The sequence below is a fragment of the Eufriesea mexicana genome, unplaced genomic scaffold (assembly GCF_001483705.2).
Source record: "Eufriesea mexicana isolate 0111107269 unplaced genomic scaffold, ASM148370v2 scaffold54, whole genome shotgun sequence".
In the NCBI taxonomy this organism is placed as follows: domain Eukaryota; kingdom Metazoa; phylum Arthropoda; class Insecta; order Hymenoptera; family Apidae; genus Eufriesea; species Eufriesea mexicana.
In genome coordinates this window covers 268916-288995 of record NW_016908236.1, presented here as the reverse complement: position 1 = coordinate 288995, position 20080 = coordinate 268916, and positions in this window count along the sequence as shown.

Below are 20080 nucleotides of genomic sequence, written 5' to 3'. Positions count from 1 at the left end.
AAGATCACGACGTCATTTTTGGCCTGCGTTGAAGAGGAATGATTGGATGGATCTAGATGGAAGGTCTTTATTATGGTTTCGTGGAAGAGGTAGATTTAATTCTGACTAGGTACGGTGTTGAACCTACTACTGTTGTATCCTTGCAGTAGATTTTGTGGGTTTTGTGGATTTTATAAATTTTATCCTGCTTTTGGAGACGTTAGTCGATGAAAGGATGGAGGAGAAGACCACGACGCCATTTTTTGCTTGCGTTGAAGAGGAATGGTTGGATGGATCTAGATCGAAGGTCTTTATTGTGGTGTTGAGCCTACTACTGTTGTATCCTTGCAGTAGATTTTGTGGATTTTCTAAATTTTATCATACTTCTGAAGTCGTTAGTCGATGAAGGGATGGAGGAGAAGGTCACGACGCCATCTTTGGTTCTATGGTGAAGTGGAATGATTGGATAGATCTAAATGGTGGGTGCTCATATGTCGTTGTAGATTTTGTGGATTTTCTACGATTTCATCCTGCTCAGGAGTCGTTAGTCGATGAAGTCGATCAAGGGACGGAGGAGAAGACCACGACGTCATTTTTGGCTCTATGATAAAGTAGAATTATTGAATAAATCTAGATGAAAGGTCTTTATGATGGTTTCGTGAAAAAGATAAGACTAATTTTGACTGGGTCAGATGATGATCCTTCTAACTCGTTATTGCAAATTTTGTAAATTTTGTGAATTTTTTGAATTTCGTTCTGCTTCTGCAGTGGCTAGTGGCGAAGTAGTTAAGTGAATGAATGGTTCTTATGGTGAATTGTGTAAAATTGTAAGTACACAGATGTCTTCTAGGAAAGAGTATCTTATTTGCAATTTTGGTTGATTTTTGGTAGAATTTGAGGTTAGTTTCGAGATCACAAGGGTGAAGGAATTTTCGAGGTTAGGAATTGAAATACCTTGATCTACGAATGGTACGTGAAAAATTTAGTAGTTTATGTAATTTAGGTTGGAGGATTTAATAATTTAGAAAATTTAAATTGGATGACATAATAATTCGAGTAACCTGGATCGAGCGATATAATAATTTACGCAGTTTAAATTGAATAACTGAATAATTTAGACAGTTTAGATCGAATAGTTGCGTAATTAAAACAGTATAAATTGGGTAATTTAATAATAAGTTGTATGATAAACAGAGGTACATTAACCATACCAATTATACATTCACCATCGAATATTAACATCGTACTTTGTCAAACTGCGACAACCTTTTATTCCATCAAATATAGTGATCTCTATGTTGAGAAGTTCTATTCTGAGAACAAAAACCAGAAATATCTGAGAATTTATTTACCCAGTTTTCTATCTTTATCAGTGAAAACAAAGGTAAACATCGTACTGTACATTATCAACGTCTCCAGTAATATCTCCAGGTAAATTCCGAAGAATTAAAAATCCTCTGACACGAAAAAATCATTACGTATCCCCATTTACAATTTGAATATATATAATAATTAAGAAAAATAGGGGTAAATAACGAGATAAAGGAAAACGAAATTTGTTTACCTGGAAAAAGTAGCGAAAGTGGATATTTATTAACGAGGCACGAGCGAGCGGTCGTATTATATTCTGTACTACTTTTCAAGTAAGTCGTTCGATGGGGACTTTTCCCTCTTCCTATCGACGTTGGATACCGTGAGTAAGGGTTGCTCGGCTCGCAATCGAGCATCAGGATTCTCCTGATTCCAGAGCATATTTAGAGAGGCCTCCGTTTTATTTGTTGGCTTTAAAAACATCCCTCGCGGTAAGCCGCATTATTTCACCCCCTAGCTCCGTAGTTGTTCGGCATTAGGAAAATATCGAGCAACTATAACGCGATCTCTCAAATGATTATTTCAAACTATACACCGAAATTTTAATTTTCTATTAATCCATCGAAATATCTGATTTTTTAAATATAAAATAGTCAGTTGACGATATAGAAATATTTAATTCTGTAATTTAATTCCGGGGGTGGTTTTAGTGACATTTAATTTTATAAAAGAATACTAGGTGGTACAGAATTATTTGCGAAATTCTTTTTGCTATTTTAGGGGTCGATTAGGAAATTAATTCTTTTCTTCTGGGATAAATCAGATATCCACAAATTTTTTACAGAATTTATTGATCTTGTAATAATAAAGACAAGTATAATATAATAAATTTGTTTATAAAATTCTGAATATAAAAATTATTTTATCTCCAGAAACCACCCCTTCATCGTTCGCGTGTTAATATTATTAATGGTATTTAATTATACATTTCCATCATCCCCATGTCACGGTATTTACTAACAATATCATTTCAACCAAACATGCTTGCATAAACAAATTCTTCATCCATAAAATTTTAAATAAAATAATAATTCGTATCCCGAAAACCATCCCTTCGCTGTCTGAGTGTTGACATTATTATAAGCATTTAATACAACCTAACATCCTTCCATAATCACAAACCTCCCTAATTCTGAGTCCAAAAAATTACCTCTTACTCCCTCCAATCTTTCATCCAAAAAAATTAAAAATTTCTAATATAAAACTCATTTTAATTTTCAAAAATTATCCCTTATCCTTTCCAGTCTTCATCCACAAAATTTTCAAGTTTCCGATATTAAAATCATTTTCACTATAAAAAATCATTCTTTACTCCTTCCAGTTTTCATCCCCAAAAGTTCTCAAATTTTCAATTCGAAGCTCATTCAAATTCCGAAAAGATCGTACCTTACCTTCTATAATCTTCATCTACAGAATTCTCAAATTCCCTATATAAAAATCATTCTAATTTCAAAAAACTACCCCTTACCATTTAAAGTCTCAAATTCTCAAATTCCAAAATTTTTAATATCGAACTCATTTTCACTCAAAAAAATCATTCTTTATCCCATCCAATCTTCATCCCCAAAAGTTCTCAAATTCTCAATTCAAAGCTCATTCAAATTTTGAAAAAATCATACCATACTTCCTATAGTCTTCATCCACAGAATTCTCAAATTCCCTATATAAAAATCATTCCAATTTCAAAAAACCACCCCGTAGCCTTTAAAGTCTTCATCCCCAAAGGTTCTCAAATTTTCAATTCAAAGCTTATTCAAATTCCAAAAATACCGTACCTTACCTCCTATAATCTTCATCCACAGAATTCTCCAATTCCAATTTCAAGAAACCACTCCCTACTCCTCACAGTCTTCGTCCACAAAATTCTCAAATCCCTAAATTTTTAATATGGAACTCATTTTCACCCGGAAAAATCATTCTTTATCCCATCCAATCTTCATCCCCAAAAGTTCTCAAATTCTCAATTCAAAGCTCATTCAAATTCAGAAAATACCGTACCTAACCTCATATAGTCTTCATCCACAGAATTCTCAAATTCCAATTTCAAGAAACCACCCTCTACCCCTTAAAGTCTTCATCCCGAAAATTCTCAAATCGCAAAATTTTCAACATCGATATCGATTTTCACTTTAAAATATCATTCTTTACCCCCATCCTAATCTTCATCCCCAAAATTCTCGAATCGTGGATATAAAAAGCGTTTCATCCCCAAAAAACGCGTCTTACCCCCACCAGCGAGTGTTTGGCAGCCTCGCACGTTCACCGCTTATAAACAGGCATGGAGTATTTGCGAAGGAATGGAAAATTGACTCGCGGGCGCAAATTCGACGCGTGGAGAGGGCTTGTGCAAGAATTTCGACGCCTTGGAGTGTGCAACGGCGGCGTCGGCAGAGGGGCGGCGCGGGGTGGCGCTGGCAAAATCACGTTTCCGGAACGGCGGCTAGACGCGTTCGACGATTTCCGAATGTTTCCCCGGAAATTCTCGCCTCGCTTCCTGGATTCGACACGCTTCCGTTGGTTTGTACATATCGTCGCGCCTCCCTTTGTCCGTCCACCGGCGGGGGTGGATTTGCACGCGCCCCCTTCCCCCGCGATTCACGCTCGTTTCCGCGTCTGATCGACGACCCTTTATTCCCGCTCGTTTCTCTCGTCTTTCACCCTCGTTCCACTGATTTTTCACCGTTTTCGCACTCCCTTACAGATTAATTCCTTGCGATTTCTCACCGATTCCAGGAAAATAAACACTAATCTTACGGGGCAATTAGAATATCCTCATTTTCCATTCACCATTTATTCGAATTTTTAATCAACCACTGTGCTTCGGAATTTTCACGTAGATTCCAAGCCCCGTCATTTTTAAAATTATTTTAGTCTTCAATGACGACCGGAGAGATCTAGATGTTTAATTAACAATTAATTTCGTATTTCACAGATTTTTGAATTTTATTAAAACTCTGTTACTTGAAATTTTTGAGAAAATTCCAGGACTTTCCATTATGGAAATATTTTAATTCGAAATTCTAGCTTTACGACGTATTTCTCTTTATGATTTTCTGTGACATCTATATGCTAGGTCGATTTTAAAAATAATTCGACAGCCTTCTATTTCAAAGCCACCCTGTATTTTCTTGGTTTGATCATTTTCCTGCTACGATCCCCTAATTCGTTACGATGATAAAATAAAATAGGGGTGCAATTAAATCCAATTCTCGATTGGAATTTTAGAGCACACCCTGCTTCGTGTTCCTCTTTCATTTCTATATACGTGAATTATCCTCCATCTTGCTAGAAAGTCATCGTCATCCCCGAGTATGTTCGAGATCATTCGTTTAAATGGTACAGGATGGCTAAAAGGTATGGAGAGGGAAGAAAACGAAAGGCAAGTGACGACGAAAGGGAACACGATCGTGGCGAAGATGGGTCCGGATCCAAAGGGAAACTTCCACCCCCGGTTCGGCGAGTTAGCCAAATATTATCGTTCTCATCGAGCCGCGCTGTGAAAACGATTGCGCTCCGGCGCAGTCACGTAAGAGCGTTATTATCGCAATGTAATGTAGGTCGGCCGCAAACAGACGGCTTTTTTCCATCGATTAATTATCGATGAAAACTATTCCCGTGGTATCTCGACGATTACTCGATCGTCCGTGGTAAGGTGGCGTGCTCGTTTTTATCTGAAGGGGGTCGAGGACCCATTATCGGCCGCCGCGGAATTGCGAGTAAATACGGCTGCCGGTGTTTCGCGACTTTTTCGATCGCCATGCCGATCTATCGTCCGTCTATCGTTCACCTATTGTGGATTTATCGCGAATTTATGGTGAAACTATACTGGATCCAGCGTGTGTCTATGACCGACCTTTCGAGAATTTATTGTTAATTTATGAAGGAACTATCGTGGATTCGTCGTGGATGTATATGTGGACTTATTGCGAATTTTTGAAAGAATTATTGTGGATCCACCGTGGATCTATGGTCGATCTATTATCTATTTATTATTAATTTATGAAAGAACTATCGTGGATCCTTCATGCATCTATCGTGAATTTATTATTAATTTATGAAAGAACTATCGTGATTCCTTCGAGGATGTATATATATGTGGATTTATTGCAAATTTTTGAAAGAATTATCATGGATTCGCTATGAATCTATGATAGATCTATCGTCTATTTATTATGAATTTATGGTAGAACTATCGTAGATCCTCCGTGGATCTTTCGTGGATTTATTGTGAATTTTTTTAAAAATTATCGTGGATCCACTTTGGATCTATGGCCGATCTATCGTCTATTTATTACGAATTTATGATAGACTATCGTGGATCCTTCGTGGATCTATCGTGGATTTTTCATGAATTTATGAAAGAACTATAATGAATTTTTCGAGGATCTATCGTAGATTTATTGCAAATTTTGAAAGAATTATCGTGAATCCACGATGGATCTATAATCCATCTATCACAGATTTATTGCAAATTTATGAAAGAACTGTCCTACATCCACCATGAATTTCTTACCGACCTACAAAAATTTCTTTTCATCCATTTCAGCCACCCCTTACCCAAACTCCGAAGAATCGCGATCGATTCGTACCAAAATCAAAAAATCCTTTCTACCAAAATTAATTCCAATCCTACATAATCTTCGAACCTCCTAATACCCAAATCTCCCTCCCATTACAAAATCTCAAATAATATCGAAGTACCATAAAAATACCTTAAATATCCGCAGAATAAAAATTTCGTATTTTCCAATTAACCATTTATTATATTTTTAACCCAGCAAATATATTTCCAAACTCATTCCAATACTCGATAAAGTAACTTATAAAACTGTCATACGACGAGTATACAAATTCGAAGAGTTCTTTCGACGCCATTGGCGTAGGAGGTCACCTTGGCAGGTGTTAGCTCGTTCTCTGAACGACGAAAAAGGTGGAGGGAAAAAGAGATACGTGAAAAAGGAGGCAGATATACGGTCAGATAGGTGGATTACCCAACTACGCGGCGAGAATCGAACACGCACGGTTTGTTTGCTTGTCGTTAGCATGAACATACTTTTCGGTGTAACGTTGCAGGGCGACGCGCGCGTCGAAACGAGGATCGATAAGTGTTTCGTTAAATTGGGACGGATTACAGGGAACTCGAAGCGTTTATTAAACCGGTATCGTGTCAAGAACCCAACGATTGATCCACGCCAAGAGAAAATTGCACGGGAAAATATTTGGTAAAATAATCCGACACGAATGGCCGCCCGGAGAACCATTATTAACCCTAAACTGTTAGCGCGAGGCACTCGGGCTGGCTCTAATAAGCGCAATCATTATCGTAATTTCACGATTAAATATTCTATCCCGTTGATCAAGTCGAATTCCATAATTTAATCATTAATAATTGACACTAGTATTTACTGTTTCTAAATCGTATTAAATTACGAAAATTGTATAGAAGAACGAAATTTTGGAAGGGGAAGTTCTTAACCGCGTTTATCAACCCTTTGCACTCGATGATTTTTCTGGTTAAGGAAAGGTACGAGTTGAAAAATATTGTGTTATTAAGCTGATGATATTTTTTGAGCAGTAAATAAGAAATCGTATAATAATTAACACGTAGAATTATTTAATATAAATATATGTAATATATATATTGATAAAATAAATGATATATGTAAGAAGGAATGATTGTAATAAATGAAATGTGATAATACATATCAAAAAATTTATGTCAGCCATTAGCACAACACCAACCATCTTTCACCAATTTATATTTTACCAATTATATATATTTACCAATTACATATTTTATTTTATTTATATATCAAAAAATCCCTGTCAACCATTACCACAACACCAAACCTCTTTCACCAATTTATATTTTACCAATTATATATTTTATTTAATTTATATATATCAAAAAATCTATGTCAACATTTACCATAATACCAACCCTCTTTCACCAATTTATATTTTACCAATTATATATATTTACTAATTATATATATTTACCAATTACATATTTTATTTTATTTATATATCAAAAAATCTCTGTCAACCATTACCACAACACCAAACCTCTTTCACCAATTTATATTTTACCAATTATATATTTTATTTTATTTATATCAAAAAATTTATGTTAACCATCACCACAACACCAAACCTCTTTCACCAATTTATATTTTACCAATTATATATTTTATTTTATTTATATCAAAAAATTTATGTTAACCATCACCACAACACCAAACCTCTTTCACCAATATATATTTTATTTTATTTATATCAAAAAATTTATGTTGACCATCACCACAACACCAACCCTCTTTCACCAATTTATATTTTACCAATTATATATTTTATTTCATTTATATATATCAAAAAATCTATTTCAACCATGACCACAACACCAACCCTCTTTTACCAATTTATAATACTTCCACACCTTCCTAACTCCAACCCCCAACCCCACTAGACCCCCCAGCCTAACCCACAAATTTACATATAGTACACCCCGATTAAGCCTAAATTTCTGAAATAAAAATGTACACACGTTGATTGCAGGCAATTTTAACATAATTCGGTAGCCAGCTAACCGCAGGAGCGGAGACACGGTGGCGGAACAGGGTGACACATCGTCCAGCCAGCTCGTCGATCACTTGTAAAGCAATCTTGCACGATCACGACGCTTTAACCGGGAAAAACTGGCGTAAACAGGAGTCCGTAGGAGTTTAGTAACGCGGAAAGAGGGGTGCGGCCGGTTTTTAGGGTTAATAAGCGAGCGATGGCTGAGGCGAGGGTGACGGGGCCACGGGTGCGTCGCTAATTAGTCGTGCAGCGGGTCGCGCAAAATTTGCCAGAGAAATCTGAATGAACGTGCCTTGAATCGTGCTACGCGGTTAATACAAATGTGTATTACCGAGCAAATAAATAAATATTTGGTCATGAGCGGAGCAACTCAAATATGTTCAAGCAATGTCAGCAGCATCGCTCTTTCTCCCTCTCCTTCCTCCTGCTTCCTCTTCCTCCGACGCCTGTGCGCACGTACGCGCCGGTCTACGTACACGTACGTGCAGGTGTGCGTGTACGTGTGTTCATTCGCATCCGCAGCTTTCGTTCCACCATTTCACCGTGTCTTGCTTTCGTTTCTCACTTTCGTCTCCCCATTTCCCCCCCGCCCTTCCGCTCCTTCCCGCCCTTTCTCTCTCCGTTTTTCACTTCCTATGTACTTCGGGGCTTTCCCGGCTTTTTCCCCCACTCTTTGCGCCGGGGTGTTTCTTTTTGCGAGGTATTCGCGGATTTCCTTTTTCGTCTGAGTCATTTTGGCATTCGGGACGAAGGCTTCTCGTTTTGCTCCGATTTTTGTTACTCTCTTTCTCGATTTAGCTTCTAATTATAAGTTTCGACGCCCCTGTCTTTTCCTGTCCTTTTATTTTCAGCGCGCACCGGTTTAACGGTGCATTTCGCGATTCCATATTTATTATTAAGGTTGTTGCTAATCGTAGAACGAATTCTGGAATGTTACATTACGATTTCACGTTTCGTGGAAGTTAGGAAGCTCCTTTCGCGATAATCATCGGGTGGTAATGATTTTAAATGGGGATCTCGAGATCTCTTGGCAAATTTCATTTTTACCCCCTCGCTGTTTTACATTTATTCCACTTTTCGTTTAGTCTACGCTTCTTTTTATTTTTCATCTTCCTCTTATCGCTTCGTATTTTCTTAAGCTTCTTGTCGTCTTTTATTAACTACTTCCCACCCCCTTTTGTTAATTTTTCTTTACCCAATTGTACCCTGTTAGGTCTCCAATCATCCCCATTTTTCAGTCTCCATGTTCCATTTCTCTTCACTCATTTATTCCTCATCTTACTGTTTTCTATATTTTTTGAGTGTCCACTATCAATTTCTTTTTCTTCATTTATTCTTCAATAAACTGTACTATCCTGTTACTTTTCCAATCATCTACATTTTCCATTTTTCTCTACTCATTTATTCCTCATCTTCCTGTTTCCTATATTTTTTAATTATCCACTATCAATTTCTTTTTCTTCATTTATTCTTCACCAAACTGTACCCTGTTACTTCTCCGATCATCTCCATTTTCCATTTTTCTCTAGTCATTTGTTCTTCACCTTCCTGTTTTCTCTATTTTTTGAGTGTCCATTATCAATTTCTTTTCTTCATTTATTCTTCACCAAACTGTACCCTGTTACTTGTCCAATCATCTCCATTTTTAAATCTGCATTTTCTATTTCTTTTCAGTCATTTATTCTTGATTTTCCTGTTTTCTCTATTTTTTGAGTGTCCATTATCAATTTCTTTTTCTTGATTTATTCTTCACCAAACTGTACCCTGTTACTTATCCAATCATCTCCATTTTTAAATCTGCATTTTCTATTTCTCTTCAGTCATTTATTCTTGATTTTCCTATTTTCTATATTTTTTAAGTATCCATTATCAATTTCTTTTCTTCATTTATTCTTCACCAAACTGTACCCTGTTACTTGTCCAATCATCTCCATTTTTAAATCTGCATTTTCTATTTCTCTTCAGTCATTTATTCTTGATTTTCCTATTTTCTATATTTTTTAAGTATCCATTATCAATTTCTTTTCTTCATTTATTCTTCACCAAACTGTACCCTGTTACTTATCCAATCATCTCCAATTTTAAATCTGCATTTTGTATTTCTCTTCAGTCATTTATTCTTGATTTTCCTGTTTTCTCTATTTTTTAAGTATCCATTATCAATTTCTTTTCTTCATTTATTCTTCACCAAACTGTACCCTGTTACTTGTCCAATCATCTCCATTTTTAAATCTGCATTTTCTATTTCTCTTCAGTCATTTATTCTTGATTTTCCTATTTTCTATATTTTTTAAGTATCCATTATCAATTTCTTTTCTTCATTTATTCTTCACCAAACTGTACTCTGTTACTTGTCCAATCATCTCCATTTTTAAATCTGCATTTTCTATTTCTTTTCAGTCATTTATTCTTGATCTTCCTGTTTTCTATATTTTTTGAGTATCCATTATCAATTTCTTTTTCTTCATTTATTTTTCACCGAACTGTACTCTGTTACTTCTCCAAAGATCTCCATTTTTCAGTTTCCATTCTCGATTTTTCTGTACTCATTTATTCCTGATTTACCTGTTTTCTATATTTCTTGAGTACCCATTATCAATTTCCTTTTCTTCATTTATTTCACCAAACTGTACCCTGTTACTTCTCCAATCATCCCCATTTTTCAGTCTCCATTTTTCATTTCTCTTTAGTGATTTATTCCTCATCTTCCTGTTTTCTCCATTTTTTGATAATCCATTCTCAATTTCCTTTTCTTCATTTATTCCCCACCCTCCTGTTCCTTCAATTTTCTAATTCTTCGTGGTTTGTCTTAGCTCTGCTGTTTTATCCTCCATCTTTCGTACCCTCCCCCTTCGCTCTTCTAATTCCATCTCAACCTCCCGTTTCCCTGTTTCTCCCTGTTTTCCATTTGTCCTCCGCACTTCCTCCGTCTCAGCCCCCCGTTCATCCACTTCACCCTGCCCCGATTCTTCTCTCCATTTTCTCACTTCAAGCCACCCCCGACCAGCGAAACCTTCTTTCTCTTCTTCCATCCCGTGTCCTCTTTCGCTGTTTGCGCGTTCGTACGTGTGCGTGCGCCATTATACCGTCGTTATACACGCCGACACGTACACACTGAAAGCAGCGCGCGTATTCGTATCCACGTAGGACGGCAGGCGATAGCGTTCGGGTACAATATGTACTCAGTCTACCCCACGGTTGACTCTTGGTATTTGATTCTTGAATCATTTTGTGTACGAGAGGAGTGGTTAATCGTAGGTTAAATATTTTGGCCGCTCGGAGTGCGCCCCGGCGACGACGCCGACGTCGACGACGACGCCAGAGGACACGCGCGACTTTTTAACCCCTCTTTCTCACCCGGTTCCACGCTCCTCCGTTTCCTCCTTGCTACCCCACGATTCTACGCCCTTGCATCGATCATCCACGATTTTAAACAAATTTTCAAAATCTTCGAAAAGAGATTCGAGAGATTTGTATTGGATTTTCCAAGTGTCTTTTTACAAACATAGATATATACTAATCGTCGCTACTATGTTTTGGAAAATGAATATTTAAAACGCAAATCTATTTGCAAATTTAGACGAGCTGAGTTATTATAAATTTAAGAAATTTCGAAGTTTGAGATATAATTTTGAATAACTAAAGAAATTAATTATTTTATGGAAAATGGAAATCTAAAACGCAAATCTATTTGCAAATTTAAACGAACTGAGTTATTAGAAATTTAAGAAATTTCGAAGTTTGAGATATAACTTTGAATAATTAGAGAAATTAATTATTTTATGGAAAATGGAAATCTAAAACGCAAATCTATTTACAAATTTAAACGAACTGAGTTATTACAAATTTAAGAAATTTCGAAGTTGGAGATATAACTTTGAATAATTAGAGAAATTAATTATTTTATGGAAAATGGAAATCTAAAACGCAAATCTATTTACAAATTTAAACGAACTGAGTTATTATAAATTTAAGAAATTTCGAAGTTTGAGATATAATTTTGAACAATTGAAGAAATTAACTATTTTATTTCTAAGTTTGAGATATAATTTTGAATAATTGTAGAAATTAACTGAACTTATGGAAGTTCAGAGGAAGATAGCCGAGTGAAAGAATTTCTTTTACTCTTTTATCCACGGAACACCCTGTATATGTACGATAAACGGACAGAGGCTTTCGTGAAATTATCGGACAGCCGATTCTTTAAAAATACAGCACGAACTATCGAACTATCGATCAATGGATCGTAGGTATCGAATGAAAATCCATAAAAATTTGAGTAAAAATCCGCGATTAATCGCGTCTCGCACATTTTCAGATTTTTCGAATAATTCGACGCGTGTTTGTTCGATACATGTTTTCCTCGGCCGAGTATCAATTACGCTAGGTTATTTTAAGTGTTGGGGATTAGTATTTGTTATAGATCCGTGGCAAATGTTTGATTAAATAATTAGGAGGTCCTTAATCGCGCGTGTGTGATTTTGAAATTAGTTGGGAATTGTTTCGGGAGAAAATGTTACGATTTGCTCTGGCGATACGGCCCGATGTTTGGGGACTCCTTTTTCGGCCAGTTTCACGTGTGTTTCATCGATTATTGTTTTTATTTGCCGGCAATTCATTATTTCCGAAAACTTGTCCTCGCTTGCTTTGCGCACGGATTAATATTTGTTATATTTCTTTGACAAATGTTTGATGAAGGAATTATAAGGTCGGTATTTCCTTTTTTATTTCTTAAGTGTGTGACTTTAATATTAGCCTGGAATCGACAGAAGTTTCGTTTGTAGTTCTTAAACAGCGACGAGTGTCGTTCGATGATTTTTAGGATTATCTTCGAATTGTTTCTTCCTTCAAACATGGATGTCAATACTCTGCTTATTGACACTTCAGACACGATCTTAAACGTTTAAATATTTAATCGTACACTTAATATGTTATCATATTTGTTATACGTTTAATCGCCGGTCTCTTTCGTCAAATTCTATCCCCTTTTCTTCAACTCTCTCTCCTTTTCTCTCTCGTCTCTCCTTCTCCTTGTTTGCGAAATTAAGACTACCATCGGGAGTTGACACAATCGAATCGAGGTTTGCAAATGTTTGGAAATGTTTGGTCACGATGGTTGAAATTTCGCGATATCGCGGGAAATTTTTGCAAAAATTCGCGATATTTGCACCGCGGCCTGGTGATTACGCGAATGGTGGGAATGAACGTAAGAACGGATACGAGGCTGTTCCATTTTGTTTTGTGGCGAGGTGTTATCGGCGAAACCTTTTGCTATAATTAATCTTCGGTATCTGCGAGCTTTCCAAGATTTCGGTGTGCCATTTCGTTCTCAAACAGATATGTAAAACATACAAATGTACGAAAGACATTATCTCGCTAGGTAAAGAACGATTATGCAGAGGCTTCTATCTAATCGCGTTGCTGTTTGTTGGAGACGGAAGGTCATCCTTTAAATAAAGATACTTGTCATTTTTCTCCGCCATTGCTGCGCTCTTTGAACATCGACAACGATCTTTAAAATATTCCAGGGAGCTTCGTGTTTCTTGTACCTTCGTATCATCCTCTTCCTAAAGTAATTTCGAATTATAGTGGTAGCACGAATGACGTGGGTACACGTGCCTTTTTGTATTTTTATTTTTCATAGATATTTTTTAATTAGGTTATAGAACGTGTACAAAATAAATAATTAATTATCGAGAAAGATAGTTGAGGTAGATATGGGGTTAATTAATATTTTCAATGGATGCGAATGGATAGTCTTCTTGGAGACCTCAAGAATATAATAGTAATCTAAGATGTATATAATTTACAGGAATTTTGAAGAAATAAATATTACAGTTTCATTCATTCGTGGCACAGGGTTTCCAAAAATTTGATAACCTTTTATCCAAGTTTTGGGCTAACCTTGGATCCAAATTTTCTGGTACAAATTTAGATTCGAAGCAAAGATTTTTAAAATTCGGTAATTTTTCTATAATCTATGCAAATTTTCGAGAGCCAACAATAATCGTACAATCTAATCCGGAGATTTGGAAAATACAATTTTCTATAATACATTTAATTGCCAGAAATTTTCAAAATATTAATAATTTCATTCGTCATGCACAGTTTCTAAAATTCGATAACCTTATATTTACTATTTTATATATTATTATAAAATGTATATACTATTTTATATTTTATATTATAATATAATATATTACACCTATTTTATACTATACCTTTTATAGTTTAATAAGGTTGTCAAATTTTAGAAGCACTTCTAATGATAAATTAAACTGAATATCGAAGCAAAGATCTCTAAAATTCTGTAAATTTCACAATTTTACCTATGAAAATTTTCAAAAACACCAAAAATAATCGTAATCGAACCTAAAGGCTTGAAAGATTCGATAATTTTGAAGGTGTAATCGCGAGAAATTTGCGAAAAATAAATAGCTCTACTGGATTTAAAAATTTCGAAAATTCGACTAGCTTTGGAACGCGAGGATCCTCAAAAACGATGGTACATGGATGGAACACGGAGAGAAGACGAAACGGAAGAGAAAGAAGCAAGTGGCGTTTGGTTGGTGAACGGTTGAAGGCTTGATTACAAGCTCGCGGCTTGCGCACAGAGGCGGGCACGGGTAATTAAGAAACGAGCGCGTGTATCGAAATTAACTTTAATTAAAGTTCCTCTCGGACGATCGCACACGAGATCCGTTTTAATTCCCCTCCACCCGACGCGAATCGACGGTGTGTGGCGGGATTGAAACGCGCCGGTGCTCGACCAAGTGACGAAACAAAATTTATTAGCATCCGTTCGAGGTGGGGCCAATTAACGAGACATCGAACACTTGTGCAAACCGCGTGTGGCCGTCGTCGCGACGCGCGACGATGAATCTTCGGGTCATCGACGAAACCCCGTCGTTTCCGTAGATCCACCATCTCGAGTTTAGTAGAGAATTTATTCCTTAAAAATGTGAGGCTTGGTTAATTTGAAAGAAAATTTGGGAGTGGTAGTAGTTAGAAAATAAGGTACCAGAGTACCATTTGGTGTTCGAGGAGATATTAATCCCATCGTTTATATGGATCCACGTCCTCCAATTTTGTTCGAATTTATTCTTTAAAGTGGAAGGAAAAATGTGAGGCTTGGTTAATTTGAGAGAAAATTTGGGAATACCAGAAGTTAGAAAATAAGGTACCAGAGTGCCATTTGGTGTTCGAGAAAAGATCAATCCCACCGATTCTATGGATCCACGACCTCCAATTTTGTTCGGATTTATTCCTTAAATTTTAAATTGGAAATAAAAATGTGAGGCTTGGTTAATTCGAGGGAAAATTTGTAAATGGCAGAGGTTAGAAAATAAGGTACCAGAGTGCCATTTGGTGTTCGAGGAAAAATTAATCCCATCGTTTCTATGGATCCACGACCTCGAAATTTGTTTGGATTTATTCTTTAAATTTTAAATTGGAAATAAAAATGTGAGGTTTGGTTAATTCGAAGTAAAATTTGGGAAGGGTAGAGATTGGAAAATAATTGGTTAATTCGAGGAAAAATTTGTAAATGGCAGAGGTTAGAAAATAAGGTACCAGAGTGCCATTTTGTGTTCGAGGAAAAATTAATCCCATCGTTTCTATGGATCCACGACCTCGAAATTTGTTTGGGTTTATTCTTTAAATTTTAAATTGGAAATAAAAATGTGGGGCTTGGTTAATTCAAAGTAAAATTTGGGAAGGGTAGAGATTGGAAAATTGGTACCAGAGTGCCATTTGGTGTTCGAGAAGAGATTAATCCCACCGATTCTATGGATCCACGACCTCCAATTTTGTTCGGATTTATTCCTTAAATTTTAAATTGGAAATAAAAATGTGAGGCTTGGTTAATTCGAGGGAAAATTTGTAAATGGCAGAGGTTAGAAAATAAGGTGCCAGAGTGCCATTTGGTATTCGAGGAGATATTAATCCTATCGTTTCTATGGATCCTGGACCTCGAATTTTATTTAGATTTATTTCTTCAATTTCAAATAGGAAATAAAAATGTGAGGCTTGGTTAATTCGAAGTAAAATTTGGGAAGGGTAGAGATTGGAAAATGAGGTATCAGAGTACCATTTTTTAATATTTGAAGAATATATACGAGGCTGTGGGTGGAAAATTATGTCTAGAATTTTATTTAGAAATTTCGGGATTCCTATCATATAATTCGTGACCTAAATCTCTATAGCGTTATACACAGGTGTTAACTGAGATGCATGATGGAGTATTTGAGCAGATATATGAGGCTCAAAAATTGGAGGATGGGGAACAAGGTATGCGAGAGTCTAGTAATTGCCTGAAAATTGGGAAAATTGGGAAAATTGGGAAAATAGTATTTAAATGAAGTTTGGCATTTAGACAAGGGTTATGGAGATTGTTCTACACACGGAAATATGAAAAATTTGACAAAGATAATGTCTATAACGAAGGTGTCAAATTACATATAAGAAATATTAAGATTAAAATTAGTAATTTTATTTTCGACTTATTTTATATTTTAGTGATTTTTATTTTCGACTTATTTTATATTTTATTAGCGACTTATTGCCAATTTCCAAAATTTATTGTCAACTTATCGTCAATTTTCAAAATCCTATCTACATATACGCCTTATGGACAATTTTCAAATCCTATCATCGACATATCCTCAATTTCCAAAACCTATTAACGATTTATCGTCAATTTCCAAAACTTTTGGTCGACTTATGATCAATTTTTAAAACTTATCAACGATTTATCGACAATTTCCAAAATTTGTGGTCAACTTATGATCAATTTTTAAAACCTATCAACGATTTATCGTCAATTTCCAAAATTTGTGGTCGACTTATGATTAATTTTCAAAATCCTATCTACATATACGTCTTATGGACAATTTTCAAATCCCACCATCGACGTATCGTCAATTTCCGAATCCCATCATTGGCATAACATAAATTTCCATAACCCATCCATTGGATCTCTAAACATTCGATTTTGATCCCCTTCGATGGCCCATGTTTTCGACCAAGTTGGAAGACAAGAGAATCTGAAGGGAAGCTGCGCGGAAGCAGCCAATGACACGCGAGAGTCTACCTAATAATCTGTTCGCGTAAAAGCGATTGAATCGGTCGTGGCGGTAACACGCCACGGAGAAACCGTAATAAAATTCTACTTGTCCCTGGATTCCACGTACAAACACGCACACGTCGCGCGGGACGTGCACTCTAAATGTTACCAGCCTTACTGACGATATCTATCCAATCTTCAGCTTCATATCCTACCCCATAAATACATTCGCTGATAACGGCCGACTACGTTCCGACGACGATAAGATACACGGCGAGAAGAAACGTTCGTGCGACTCTGAACGAGAAGAAGAAAAAAAAGAAGACAAATAAAAGAAAAAAAAAAATAGCAATATAAGAGAAATCAAATTAGAATTATTCGTTAAAGAAAAATAAAGAGATTTAGTAACAATTCTATACTCTGTTTAATAAATAAATAAAGTCGATAAATAAACGACCCCCTTTTGCTACAAAATTGGAATTATTTATCACGCAGAGGAGTATTCAAATTCCTCGCTAAAAACTAGCAAAATAATTTTTATACTATTATACTATACTATTTAATTTTAATAAAATTCGAAGGGTTGTTCGTTAAAGAAAAATAAAGAGATTTAGTAACAATTATTTTTAATAAATAAATAAAGTCGATAAATAAACGACGCCCTTTTGCTACTAATTGGAATTATTTATCACGTATCAGAGTAGTCAAATTTCCCACTGAAAACTAGCAAAATAATTTTTATACTATTACACTATACTATTTAATTTTAATACTATTTTTCTCAACGAAATAATTTTGTTCTTCCATATAGAAATGGGCTTTTAAATTCGCAAATAAACTTACGACTATTATTATTCAATATACGCAAATGAGGGTGAAAGATGGGAAATTTTGGCAAAAATAAAATTCGAAGGGTTGTTTATTAAAGAAAAATAGAGAGATTTAGTAACAATTCTATACTCTTTTTCCCTCCTTGTATCAGGTCAAACCATAAATAAACGTCGCTCTTTTACTATTTTTACTATAAAATTGGAATTATTTATCACGCATCAGAGTATTCAAATTTCCCACTAAAAACTACCAAAATAATTTTGACACTATTACGCTATACTATTTAATTTTAATACCATTTTTCTCAACGAAATAATTTTCTTCTTCCATAAATTTTTCAATTCGTAATTAAATCCACGTCTGTTATTATCATTCAATATTCGCAAATGAGGGTGAAAAATGTGGAATTTTGGCAAAAATGAAATTCGAAGTGTTGTTTAAATATCGTTCAGTCGTTCCCTAATTTCCGCGACGTGGAAAGGTAATTGAAAATGCTTAATACAACACTGCACCCGATGCGCAATTTCATTTCCACTGTTAAGCGGTATACGTATAAAGCAAATAGAAAAGCGTCAAAAAATTTTCAATCGTTTGCCGAGTTGTTCATCCGTGACTTCCGGTTGCCGTAAGAATGCGCCATTATTCGGGATTATCCGTTTTCTCGGAATGATTTCTCTTCTTCAAATCGATTTCAATTATTGCCCGCTCGAACGATTTATATAAAGGGATTGGTTAATATCTTCGCAATAAACCGACAAAGATCCACCGATCGACACGCGTGTTAGAAATATACATTGAAACAATTTGCAACGAACGCGCAGCCATTGCCTCGTGTCTAATGCAACTGGAACACGTTAGTCGCCGTGGAAACGAAATTAAAGCTGCGCCCGTGTTATTTCCAACCGATTTTAAACGATCTCCGGGGATATACATAAAGAAAAATGAACGAAATCCACGGATACCAGCCTTCGATCGGAAGTTTTTTTTGAAGAAAATTCATTAGCCATCTGACAATTGCGCCATTTATCAATCCGTACTACCCTCGCAATCGATTTTCTCCTTCAACATTCCTGCACGACACGTTTCTCTGGAACAATCGTGAAAAAATCTATAAATCTATCGTTCGAAATGCCCGCGTAATTGCTTCCACGGAAAAATCGTGCAATCCCTGCGAAATTTCGATTTAAAACACTCCACGCGATTTTTCCCCTAGAAATATCACTAGGACTCCGGAGGCCCCCGATTCGAAACTTTCATGCAATTTTTGTTTGTTTTTTGGATACAGGGACGATAATAGGTTTATGGAAGTTTGTAATTAGAGTATGTACAAGAGTATGCGGTTAATTATTAATGGGAGATAGGTTAGAGGGCTAGGGAATTCTTATAAAAATTCAAAATTTGAAATTGTTTAAAAAATTACCGTGCTTCTCGTCTCAGAAAAATCATTAAGATTCTGTAATATTTCTTTGAGGTTATTTCGAGGAACCTAATTAATTACCTATAAATATCTCGATCTAAAAGCTTGAAATCGATCCTCTTCGAAAATTCTTCTTAAGTCATCTACATATTTCTGATCGAAGACTCTCACGTGATCTTCTCTCGGAAAAAGGTACCAAGTTTTATAGAATTCCTTTGTAATCGGCTGAAGAATTCCATAATTAACCACTGTATACGACCAGCCGTGATTCAGGGCAGCAGAAAAGTCACCAAAACTCTAGGGACTTTTTCGCGATCGATCCGAGAATTCTAATTAATTAGCTACTGCAGACGTCGTGAGTCAAAGCCTCGAAATCAAAGCTTCATTTCAAATTATTTTTTCTCGCTCCTCCTCCTTTAAAAACACCACAAAATGAAGATTTCATTAATTAATTACTTCAGAAATTCTAATTAACCATCATCTATATAGATGCTATCCTAAGTCCCAAAATCACACCTGTTTTTCAAAAAATCTTCTTAAGGTATCCTTTTCATAGAAGAGTAACTTTCATAAAATTCAAATTTGACATGATTGTTTCATAATTATTTCAAGTATCCTAATTAATCATCATCCCTATATGAATTTGACTCAAAGCCTCAAAATTATATTTATTTTTCAGGAAGTTTCTATTAAGCCCACTTTCTTTCAGAATATTAATCAAAATTTTACGAAACCTTATTTTACTTGTTTCCAAAATCGAAATTAACTACCACCTGCATAAATGTCAAGATCCGAAACCCCAAAATTAATTTCATTCTTCAAAAAATACCCATTGAGCT